The sequence below is a fragment of the Cryptomeria japonica genome, chromosome 9 (genome assembly GCF_030272615.1).
Source record: "Cryptomeria japonica chromosome 9, Sugi_1.0, whole genome shotgun sequence".
NCBI classification, from domain to species: Eukaryota; Viridiplantae; Streptophyta; class Pinopsida; order Cupressales; family Cupressaceae; genus Cryptomeria; species Cryptomeria japonica.
Genome location: NC_081413.1, coordinates 694,686,092 through 694,699,453, shown reverse-complemented (window position 1 = coordinate 694,699,453; position 13,362 = coordinate 694,686,092).

Sequence of the window (13,362 nt, the reverse complement as noted above, 5' to 3'; positions counted from 1 at the left end):
TTGAGTCCCAGTTTTGGGCAAAAAGTGGCAGTAATTTCCCTATTTTTCAATTTTTTTGTCGGTTGATGTCAAAATTTGAGGTACTTAGAGTTTGAATCTGAAAAAACTTTAGTAATAGAAAATGTAGTGCTCAGAGTCTATTTTTCAAATATGTAATTTATTTCAATACCCACATGGTAGAGATTTATTTTTAGTAGGCATATTTAAAAACCACTTTTTCAAAATGCCTGTTTCAGGACCATACCACATGTGTACGACCACCATATTTTAACGTAAATAAAAGAATGTTTGCAAATCCTTCTCGAAAAAGATACCTAATACACCAAATGTTGATGTGAATATTTTTTCTTATTTTTTTGTTGAATATATTTTTTTAATTAATTTTTAATTGACTATAAAGTACATTTTCAAAACATCCAGTGTATGACCACCATAATTTGATGAAAATTTTATATTTTTAAATTTTTTTTAATCTTCAAAATAATTGTATGTAGATTGATGTCATATAATTTATTTTCAAGAAAACCTAAAAACAAAAAAGTTATTAAAGTTTTACTAAACCTCACTATTTTACATTTAGGTACCACTTTTGATTAATAAATAATGCAAAAACAGTAAAACTAATCATATCACTATGAAATTTACATTTTTGAGATTAGGAAAGTGAGAACTCTAATGGGTTTTTGTTTCATCAAAAAATACGATCAGGAAGACCTTCAAAAAATTACGGCAAGGCAGAAATTTGGTATTCCAGTGCCTTAGCCCTTTTTCTGGAGGTCCAAGCATAGGCTTGGTCCGACCAAGCCTAACCCAAAGCCAAAACCAAGGCATAGGTGTGTTTCCCGCTCCATATTTTATGAAACGGGTGCCCGTTATTTAAAATTCAAAAAACAGGCACCCGTTCTAAAATTTATAGTACTTTAAGAAACGTGTGCTCGTTTTTAGAAATGGGTGCCCATTTCTAAAAATCATGCATCCATTTCTCTACGGTGGTCCAATCCTAAACGGGCACCCATTTTTCAAAACGTGCACCCATTTTATTTTTATGGGTCGGGGCACTCATTTTTAGCGGCAAACTTTTTTGCTTGCAGACTTCTGCGGAATTGGGACCCAACTTCGTGCACCCACCCAATAATTGGTATTAAAAAATTAGGAAAATTGATCCAATATTATATATGTGACTCTTGAGTTGTAGAGTAGAATAGCACTATTGTCTCTATTTGTGATTCACTCAAATCCGACCCCGTCTCTCTATTGCAACCATCTATGACCAATGTCTTAGATAAAGGTAGAGACTCTTTTATTAAATCCATGGTTATAGATTTTGAAAGTAAGAGTTATAGTAATTTAGAAGTGAATGATCCATGTGGTCTGGTTAACCCCTTAGGAAAAATTATCCCATTAAGGAATAGAAGTAATTTTAACACCCTCTCTGATGCTTCTTTCAAGGCCTTGCATCCACCAAATATGGGAGATTTTTTTTTTCCTTCTCCCCATGGGGGAGGAACAAACCAACACTCATGATCTTTCTCCTATTACTATCTCCACTACTCCCAATCCCCTGACCTCGGGCTTAGTGAAACCATCTTTTGAGTATCCCCTAAATATATAGGTGAAATAGACTTTCGCAAGGCCTTTTTCTTTAATACAAATCCCATTGTGGGTTTCAAAAACATAGGTGGTCCTCTAGACCTTACCATAGTACCTTATTGTAAGATATATTCCAACATGGTTGTGGAGGAACTTGGGAAGACTTCAATCACCTTTTCTAGTGACCTTGTCAGTAATGGGGAGTAGTTTCTCGAATAAACAACTGAGACATCCTCATTAAAGAAAAATTTAGACAAACTTATTCTAAGTAGGAATGGGCAACTTTTTGTATTAAGAAAGAAAAGAGGAAGACCTAAATGCACTCTATCTCCTCTCCCAAAAAAGAAAGACATGAATAAAAAGTTTCTTGTGTTTCAATGGCTCCAAAGCTATCATTGACATCATATTTTAATATTAGTTACTAAATGGAGTTGAACTACATTTCTTGGAATGTTAGGGGACTCAAATCCTCAAATAGGAACTATATTGTGAAGAGATTCTTGAGGAAATACAAACATCTGGATGCTATGTTTATGCAATAAGTCAAGGCCGCAAATTTGACTTTGGATATAAACCTAGGGTATATTTGGAAAGATGCTAGGTACTAGTATGTCCGTAATCATATCAAAGGCAAATTAGGGGTAGTTAGTTGCTAAATATGGGGCTTCCTAATCTAAAAAAGCCATTTGGGTCATCATTAATTGTAATGGCTTAGAATTAGGCCTTTTCTCTTTGTATGCTTCAAATAATTGTAGAGAAAGAATTTATATTTGGAAGTGCCCCTAAGAATTTCCTAATATAGCTTGGTTTCTAGGAGGAGACTTCAACATGGTTCAGCATTAGGGGGATAAATTTGGAGGATTGAATGTTGAGTGGAAAGGAAATGAGAAATACTATTGGACTACAATGAAAGAGAAGATCAAATTTTTTGATCCATTAGAAGGCAAGAATAAAGAATACAAGGCTATGTGGTATTGTTGGTGTAATTACCAGCAAGGAAAGAATAGGATTTACTACCACCTGGATAGATTATACACAATTCAGGTTTACTGCTCTTTCAAGTAGGATGAGGAGGGTATAGTTATTAGAGTATATCGTTATCCTCTCTTAGATCATCGGCCCATCAAGGTTGTTATCAATATGAATAGTTATACAAGAATTCCCCTAATTAGAAAATAAAATTTTATGCTTAATAATAATCTTCTCAAGGACTAGGATATCATGAGTGCAATATCTATGAGTAGACAATTCAATATTTTGGATAATAATGAATTCTCTACCATTAATAAATGGAATAAGAAATTTAATAGCTGGAAGATTTTATTTTAGACAGTAGGAAAGAAGAAAAAGAGCTTAATGATAAACTACTCTCCCTTGAGGATCTTGTACAATTAGACCCTACCAATAGTGCAACTACAAAATACTTAGTACTCAATAGGAACCAATTGAGGAAGATCTAGAATAATAAAATTTAGGACCTAAAGGTAAGGACCAAAGCTAACTGGTTCCCTCAAGGGTATAAGGGCTCAAGTTTCTTCTTCATAATTTTGAGATAGAAGAATTTTAGAGAAATAATTGATATAATTTGGGAAGATGGCCAAGATTTTGGTGATTATAAGAGCATTAAAAATGCCTCCCTTAAACTATATTATTTTGCCCTCTTTTCCTCTGAAGAATCCTCACCAGGCAAGTAGGAGGCTTGGGAGGCATGCAAAAATCTCATCCTGAAGAAGATCTTTGAGATGGAGGCTATGTTTCTAAATAAACCAATCACAAAAAAGGGAAATCATTAAGGCTATCAGATCCCTCAATACAGATAAAACCCTTGGTATAGATGGAGCACTAGTAGATTTTTATAAAGAAACTAAGGATTGGATAGGCAGTGACGTCCTTTAGCTTTGTGAAGAGCCATTTAGCATAAAATATTTTGACGAAAAAGTTAATAGAGGAGTGATTAAATTTCTCCCAAAATAAGGGGATGTCTCTCATAAGTAAATCAAGACCTATCACACTAGTAAATGTCACTTACAAGATACTTGCAAAAATTATAGCCCCAAGGCTTGTTAATTATAAACTACCAAAATTTGTGAGCAACACTCAGAGTGGATTTATCAAGGGTAGATACATTCTTGACAATATTATTACAAGTTGAGAAGCACTGTATTGGGAAAATTGAACTACCAAAAGACTGCTATGTCCCTATTAGAATTTGAAAAAGCATATGATCGTATTGAGTGGAATTTCTTGATCATGATGCTTGAAGGATTTGGATTTATTGCGATTTTTTGTCATATGATTTGGGTCCTATTAAAGGATGCCTTTTCTCAAGTTGAAATCATTGGCTCCCAAACTACCAGTTTTACCCAGGGGAGATCTATAAGATTGGGATCCATATTAGCTCCTCCTCTATTTTCCATTAATTTGAATGCCATTGTTTACTTGCTCATAGACTCATCTTATCCCCAAGAATTAGAGGGATCTCCTTTCCGAATAAGGAGGACTTGATTATCATTTAGCTCATAGATGACACAACCATCTTCCTAAAGTTGGATGAGAAGAATATGGAATCTCTAATAAAAAAATTGGAACTTTTCTATAAGGCATCTAGTGCTAAGATTTTTACTACTAGGTCTATCTTATTGGGTTGGGAGGATTACCCATCAAGTTGGTTTAGCAAAGACATTATTTTATGGGGTTGACCCAATAAACATGTTAGATATCTCAACATCCCTTTCATAGTTAATCCTTGCATAAAACACATGTGGCTATGTATTAAAGATAAGATAGAATATAAGATGGGTAAGGGGAAAATATAATATCTCTCTATGGATGGTAGGTTAATAGAACATAAGTTGGGTAAGTGGAACAAACAATATCTCTCTATGGATGGTAGGTTACAAGTATGTTAGAAGATCTTATCCTCATATAGTATATACTATGCATCTGTATGGATATTTAGTGACTATAAAATAATTTTTTTCTAGAAATAGATTAGGAAATTTCTTTGGTCTAATGAAAAAGTTAATAGGAAATGACACTCAGTTAACTAGAATTGGTGTTTCTTGAGAAAGAATTTTATAGGATTGGGTCTTAAAGACCTCAAATTACAGGGACTTTCCCTTGTTCCAAAATGGCTCTTTCATGCACAAGATCATAATGAACCATGGAAGGTTCTCATCATAAATAACATTAATTTATCTACACATAGGAAAACTAAATCATGGAAATCTCTCCCCTTTAATGATTCGATCACTAAAATTTTTCACATTTCTCCAGTTGGATCTAGTGTGTTCAAGGCCATATGGAAGGCTTGAGAGGCCATCCAGAGTTAAGTCTCCCACAAATAGACCTACATTGAAAATAACACCTTGTATCTATAAAAATCCATCTAGTCAAACCTTGTCCCAAAGGCAAAACACTTTCCCTCTTATGAAGCTTCTTGGCTAAAAGTTGCAAGAGTAAAGGTATCAACTATTTTAAATATATTATCCATAATGGTCAATTGATATCTTGGCTCACCCTTAGTAAAAAATTTCACCTCTCTCCCTCTGATTGGGGGACTTATTCCATCATGAGAGTGGCTTGCTCCACTCTTTTACTCCCCAAAAATTTCACTATGGAGTTTGATAGATTTACATATTTTACTTGGAATAGTGGCTCTTCTCTCTTGAATGTTAAAGCTAAAATTGTGTATGATTCTCTCGACTACAATCTTGATCAACTTAATTGTCATAATAATGTTTGAAATGTTAATATTTCCAATGATGTGTGGATTAAAGTTTTTGGTACTATTTGGGGAAGCTATATCCTTCCCAAAAGGAAAAGATTCATGTGGCTATTTTTGCTAGAAATATTTCGCATTAAGAATAATGAGCATGGCACAAATATTTGTAACATTTGTAGGGTTATTGAAATAGTTACTCACATTTTCTTTGAATGCATAGTGGCCAAGGAGATTTAGAATCTATTCAATCTCAAGTTGTGCAACAACATTACTATTGATGATATTTTAAATAGTTATATAAAGGGTCTCAAAAAGGATTGTAATCTTTTATGGTTTATTTTTTCTAGTGAAATATTGTGAAAAATTTAGATTCTTAGGAATGAGGATAAATATTAGGGGAATAGTAGATTGCTTATTGATTCTCTTAGAAGACTCGCTTTTCTTAATATATCCTTGTAAGTTACCATAATGTTGAAACTAGACAATGGAAAGTTTGAAAGATTCCAACAATATTGCAACATTAGGATTTAAATTTCAAACCTCTCACATGGCTCAACGTGGCCGTGGTACAAACGAAAAATAACTCTATTTATAAATGCATTGGAAACCTTCATGCAGGAGCTCAATGAAGGCCACAGAATTGATAGGCTCCAACAGATGTTGGCAACAAAGAACCTAGAAAGGCCAAGGGCATCCCAACCAATGGTAGTTTTGCATGCCATCTAGATGGATGGTCCAAGAGGCTGAACCTTATGCGTTGAAGAACTTCAAACCCCATTGAAGGGAAAGAGTACCTAGGTGTTCTTATTTTTAGAGTGATGTATTTTCTTATAGTCTCAATAGTGAAAATTGTATCAAAATGTGTATATGTCTCATGATAGTAGGTATAGTATGTATAATGTCAAACAATATGTAGCTCATATTTTAGTTTTTTGATAAACTACCTTGATAAAGCCATATGATATGTTGTAATAGTTTTATCTTCATATCTAATATTAAAAAAAGACTAACAAAAAATTAAAAAAATAAAAAAATCTATGGCTTATTTTCTATAAGCTCCATGGAGGATAAATATTTCAAGGGTACTACTAACCTCCCTACCATGGGATTTTTAAAAGAATTTTTACACCCATGAAATGAAAAATCATACAATAATTAGGAGGAAACAAAATATACAAAAATCAAGAAAATATAATCACATGAATATTGGTGATAGATAGCATAATGAATTGACCAAAAGAGACAGTTAACAGTGGTTGCATCCCATTTGAAGCATTAAAATATGGTACTTATACTTAATAGATAGAAACCTTCACTCATGTTTCATCCAAAAAATTAGTCTTCGTTTTTTTTTCATATTGAACTATACATGTACGCATACATATTAATCAATTTATAAATCCTATTACATCTTAAAGAAATCATAATTTTAAAATTTTCTTTAAAATTTTAAAAAATTGATAATATTATAGTATCATTTTATAGATATTTTATTTCAATAATTTATTATTAAATTGACATTTTTTTATTTCCACTCAACCACTTTTTTTAAATACATACAAACATAAATATACACATATATGTGTTTGTGTGTGTATATGTATATGTATATATATGTGTGTGTATATACACATGTATGTATCAATGTCATGTTGTATGTGTGTATGTCTAGAATAAATCGTACAATTACTAATAAAAAAGTTGTTGGTTACTTAAAATTATACTTTTTCTTTCTTCTCCATGATCCTAAGCATACAAATCTAAGCTCCTTAAGCTTTCACTTTTAAATAAAATCATTAAAACCTTAAGAATACTAATTATCAATAAAATCAAACAACTAAAAAAATATTCACAATAATATAACCTCCACAATAATTTATAATTTATACATAGAGATGAAGATTCAATAAACGAAGGTGTCACCCCTTAAAAATGACAACTTTGACAAAAAGATACATTTTGCCTTGTTTATATATACTCAATGGTGTCTCAAGATTTCTAATTGGAAAGTTCACCTTGCAACCATTGGATATACACTTCCATTTCACATATGGAACAATTCATTCCCACAAAAAGAAATGAAGTACAATACACACTAAGCAAGTATAACAACATAAATATATTTTCAACATCTCAATAACATTAACCTTTTCAATCTCATTAACATTCAAATGCATCAATTACATAATATGCATAAATAACTCAATTAGGAGCTAAGCCATAGATATTTAAGTCAAGTTAGTAAGATTCCTTTGTCATCCCATTCAAGGAAACACACAAAAGATAGCAAGACCACTCAAGGGTCACTAATCATCCAATATAGGAAAGAATCAAACATTGAGGAGACAATCACACTAGAAAGAACTCCTCAACACACTTGAGGGTATAACTAACTCTTAACAACAAGAAGTTTTCAAGCATGTAAAATAAGAAAATATGGCAATGGAAACTATCACTAACACCATCAACACACTCTGAGATGCACGAAGATCCAACAAAAGATCACATAAGGGGAAAAACACACAAAAAAATCATCACTTTCCTCCTTAGAAGGTACTCAAATAGGGATATATATGCTTCCTTGACATGTGCAAAAGAGCCTCAAAGGTACTCTTCCTCCAAAATACACTATTTAGGTTGGTTCACACTAAACACGCTAAACCAGCACACAAGACACCCACGGAACACACTAAACAACAAACTCATAACATGATTACTCACAAAAAATAATCAATTACAAAAAAATACATGGGAAACAATAGAAAACAAAAATCCTAGTGCTGCAATATGGGATTTAATACTAAATGTAATGCCCAATTTGAAGAACCAAGGAAAAATTTGATAGAATAACTTAATTATTTTTTATCATATGTTCATGTTACTATATGACACACTCAACAATGGAGGAAAATGTAATATCACTTTTAGGCATAATCACCAATGGAACAAAACCAAACAATCACACATACAAGACACATGGGGAGAAGGAATAAGTGTTGGCAAGAGAAACTATTCTAGTGAAGATTGATGCATGACTAATGCTTAGGAGTTGTCATTGATGGAAATGAGTTCAGAAATCTTATCATGTGTAATAGATTTGATTTACCAGAAGTCATATTATTCATAAGGCATAAGTCTAGAAGGTATAATACAATAACCAGTAGAGCATGAGATCACTGTGCACATCTTAATTTTGGTGGTGTAAGTTTGGTTGTGGTGATAAAGGAAGATGATTTGAGGTTTGAGACAACTGTAATGTAACCAAAGTGTATTGGTGGGTGAAAAATGTGTGAATGATAGATCAAGAGGAAAACTCCCCTTTCCGTCCAAGAAGAGATGAGAGTTTCACTGCAGATTTCCCTTCAAACACCTTTGACCTAATTACATTGGAAGAGGAGAGGAAAATTCACTAGATTCAATCTCCAAAGAAGAAGATAGAATTCTGAGTGAAATGGAAATGATAAGCTAATCCCCTCTTCCTATTTTAAATGGAAAGGAATTATTGAATTATGTAGTGCAAAATTACAAAGAATTGATTATAACTTGAGATCAAAGTATGGGATGAATCTGTGCACCTAGATCTGGTAGTAATATGTCGAGATGAAGCCACCCTACAAATTTGAGGAAACATTGCTTGGACCGTGGCGGGAATGTACACAGTCCTCCGAAAAATCCGTGAAATGAAAAGGGTTTTTCCGCCTTTGCAAATGGACCCTAAATCTGAAAGTATAGCTACGTACCTGCAACCTACACATAGAAAAGAGATAAAAATGGGTTGGGATTGGGGGTTTGCCTTTAGGTAAAACCCTAGTTTTGGAGTTAACCATGTAATGAATAAAAGTAATTGCAAGTAGATGTAATTGAAACACTGAAACATAAATCATCTGAAGGGAGGTTGTGATAGAAATGTTGATAGAAATGTTTGTGTGGAATTGAATGTTGGAATCAATCTCCTCTTTAATGGTTGAATCCTTGACTTGAATGCAATGCGTACCCTTGAAGGGAGACTTGAGAATTCTCAATGCTGGAAAGGAATGCTTGAATGCTTGAATTCTCTTAAATGCTTGATGGTAATTTTATCCAACTTGACCAAATTTACCCACTTACCCAAATGAGAAGCAAATGCAACTTAAATAGATGTCAATTAGGGTTAATGAAACTGATTTTCATCATAGGTCGACATCGGGGAAGTTTTCTTGCTCACTGCACAACCTACAATGCATACTTTAGGAAAGGTCCTACCCGAAAATAGGGCAGGGATAGGGATGCCACTCCCTTGTCCTGGGAGGAAAAGGACATCATGCCCCTATCCTACTGAAATATAAATCACCTGAAGGGAGGTTGTGATAGAAATGTTTGTGTGGAATTGAATGTTGGAATCAATATCCTCTTTAAAGGTTGAATCCTTGACTTGAATGCAATACCTAGCCTTGAAGGGAGAATTGAGAATGCTCAATGTTGGAAAGGAATACTTGAATTCTCTTGAATGCTTGATGGAAATTTTATCCAACTTGACCAAATTTACCCACTTACCCAAACGAGAAGCAAATGCAACTTAAATAGATGTCAATTAGGGTTAATGAAACTGATTTTCATCACAGGTCGACATCCGGGAAGTTTTCCTGCTCACTGCACAGCCTACAATGCATGCTTTAGGAAAGGTCCTACCCTAAAATAGGGCAGGGATAGGGGTACCACTCCCTTGTCCTGGGAGGAAAAGGACATCATGCCCCTATCCTAGGGGGGATGGGGGCACCACGCTTCTGTCCTACCCCTTTCTCCATGGCAAAGTGTAAATAGGGTGGTACAGAGGCCAAGGGAGAAGTAGATTCTGAGGGTTGAGTAGTCTCTGGTCTCCAATCAAGCTAGAGGATTTGATCTCACATGCGTGAGGACCCTAATACGGTCAAAAATTGCTAGGGTCACAATTTTATGACACTAAATTTAGCCTCCACTTTAGTGGGAGTATGAATGTATGCCAATACTGGTTGTAAAGTATAAGGAAACAAGATTGAAAGACTTCTACCACATCAAGGAGGCAAGATGTGCCAAGCCCATAGTGGACTTAGTATCTTACCACTTTGATTGACAAAGTAAAAAAAAAGATTGAGAAGGGGAGAGCCATGACTACAAGTAGCAAAGTTTTCGTCACTATGAGTCGTGAAAGCAAGGATACTAAAGATTACAAAGAAAAACAAAGTTCACTAAGTAATTGTAAGTTTCAACAAGGAAAATATGAGTGAAGTGTATGCCCCCATGTTAAAGCGATCGTACATGCCTTATATGTTAGGTCCTGGAGATAACTAAGAGGGGGGGGTGAATCAATTGTCAAATAAATTTAAACCAAAAACAACTTAAACAACTTAATGCTTAATACCAGTAAATCAGTTAAATATGTTAGTAGACAGTTTTAATAGTTAATTGCTATACTGGTAAGGATTAGTGCATGAAACATAAACACAAAGTCATCCACAACACATAACACCAATATTTCTATGTGGAAACCCTGTAAGGGGAAAAACAATGGTAGGAAACCTTACCCATAATCAAATGATACTACTATAGATAGTAAGTGTACAAAAATGGGGTCTGCACATGCAGAAAGGCCAACCACCTAGAGCTCACTGCTCAATCACAAAATGGGAGTCACATTGGCTATAGTTGGATGGTTAAATCCAATAAGAATGTACTACTCAAAATAGCATCTTCATATGCTGGATTCAGTACCGGTGTAGTTCTGATTGTCTTCACAAAAACCCTCTTTCAATCTTCAAATGATGTCTGCATGTATAGCTCTGCTTATTCTTGCATATACCTTCACAAAATTCTTTTTCACATTCCACATTTGATCTTACAAATAAGATCTTACATTTATACCATAACCTAACAACCAATTTAAGTAGGTTGTCTCTACAAGATATTACAATAAAAACATTTTACAAACAATATAATATCTGATGCAATAACTGATTGAACATGTCATCTTAAAGCATTTACAACAATAATTAATCATCTCCATAGCGTGCCATGTTGATCTGGAAAAGATAAACCTGCCAGTGTAACCCTAGACCTATTTGTCGGTAACAACAAATATGCAACTATGAATACCAATGAACAAAACTCCAGGAAAAGATGTCCAAATGATGTCTTCGACATAACCATGTGTTTTGCATATCATTCCAAGTGCCGGTGATCATTATATCTTGTTGGTGTACCAGATACTAGTAACTATGCAATAGTTACTTGCTTGTCAGTGAATGTTGCCGGTTCTCCAAAGTGTCAAAGTTGATAAGAGTTTAGTAGGTATTGACATCAATGACAAAACCATACCAAAATACCAACAATATCCCCCTTTGGCATTGATGGCAACACAAGATGGAAAAACCATCAAAGTGCCAAAATAGAAATGCCAAGTACCAAAAACCAACAATCTCCAAAAGATCATAAACAGAAATCAAAATACAGATACAGAGAGTAATAACCTCTCCTAAACAACAATCTCTCCCCCTGGGAGCAACATGTGTTTCACTTGTGTTTTAAAATTTTTTTCCATACCAATCTCTCCCCCTTTGACATCAAATGCCAAAGTTACAATAAAACCAAGTTCATATACAAAATACCAATCAATTCAATATATAACCTACTCCCCCTGAGAAGTAGCTTCCCATCAAAGACTGGAATAAAAGATTTCTTTGTTAATTTTGCTGGTGATGTCAATCATCAACTGTCTAAGTCTCTACCGGTGGTGGTATGAATCCAAGTTAATATCTGAGATATTCAAAAGTCTCCTTAGGAAAAGGTTTACTGAAAATATCTGCAATCTATTCTTTAGTATTCACATAAACCAGTTTTATCTCCTTTGCTTCAACATTTTCCCTTAGAAAATTCAGTTTGATAGAAACATGTTTGGTTTTAGAATGTAATATTGGATTCTTAGATATATCAATTGCTGCAGTGTTATCACAATAGATAGTAATAGGTTCCTTACATTTTACCTTTATATCTTTCAACATTTGCTTAAGCCATAGTACCTGTGTACAGTTAGTTGCTGCTGCAACATATTCTGATTCTGTTGTTGATAAAGATGTACAACTTTGTTTCTTACTCAACCAAGAAACTAGTTTGTTTCCAAGAGAGAATGCTCCACCAGTGGTTATTTTCCTATCATCCACATCTCCTGCCCAATTTGTATCTATGTATGCACATAATTCAAAGTTTTCATCTCTAGGATACCATAATCCAAGATTTATAATTCCTTGTAAGTACTGGAAAATCCTTTTTACTGCTGATTCATGATTTTCTCTAGGATTGCTTTGAAATATTGAAACAATACATACTGCATTCATAATATTAGGTCTGGTTTGTGTCAAATACAGTAAACCTCCTATCATAGATTTGTATCTAATTGGATTAACAGGTGTAGATTCATCCCTTTGTGATAATTTATCATTTTTTGTCATAGGTGTGCTTACTGGTTTAGAGTTCTCCATCCCACATTTCTTTAGTAACTCTTTTAAGTATTTGGATTGACTCAAGAATATACCTTTATCAGTTTGTGAAATCTACAATCCTAAAAAGAATTTTATTTCCCCAATCATAGACATTTCAAATTCTTGTTGCATTTTAATAGAAAATTCCTTACATAATCCATCTTCTCCTCCAAAGATTATATCATCAATAAATACTTCTATAATGAAAATGTCATCATTAGTTACTTTATAATATAAATTGTTGTCTGCATTTCCTTTAGTAAAACCAATCTTTAAAAGATACTTATCCAATCTTGCATACCAAGCTCTTGGAGCTTGTTTTAGTCCATACAGAGCTTTTCTTAACCTCTTCATTTGCCAATCTTCCTCTTGTCATAAATATTTTAAACTTGTTTCCAATTATCTGATCTTCAGAATGATTCAGTCTTATATACTGGGGTGTCTTGGTTTGTTGTTATTCCTCAATTATTGTGGAATCCTCAGATGATACTGGGGTAACTGGATCTTAATTCTGTACCGGTGGATTCAGAGTAGGTTCATTTGTCAAAATTTTTGTTG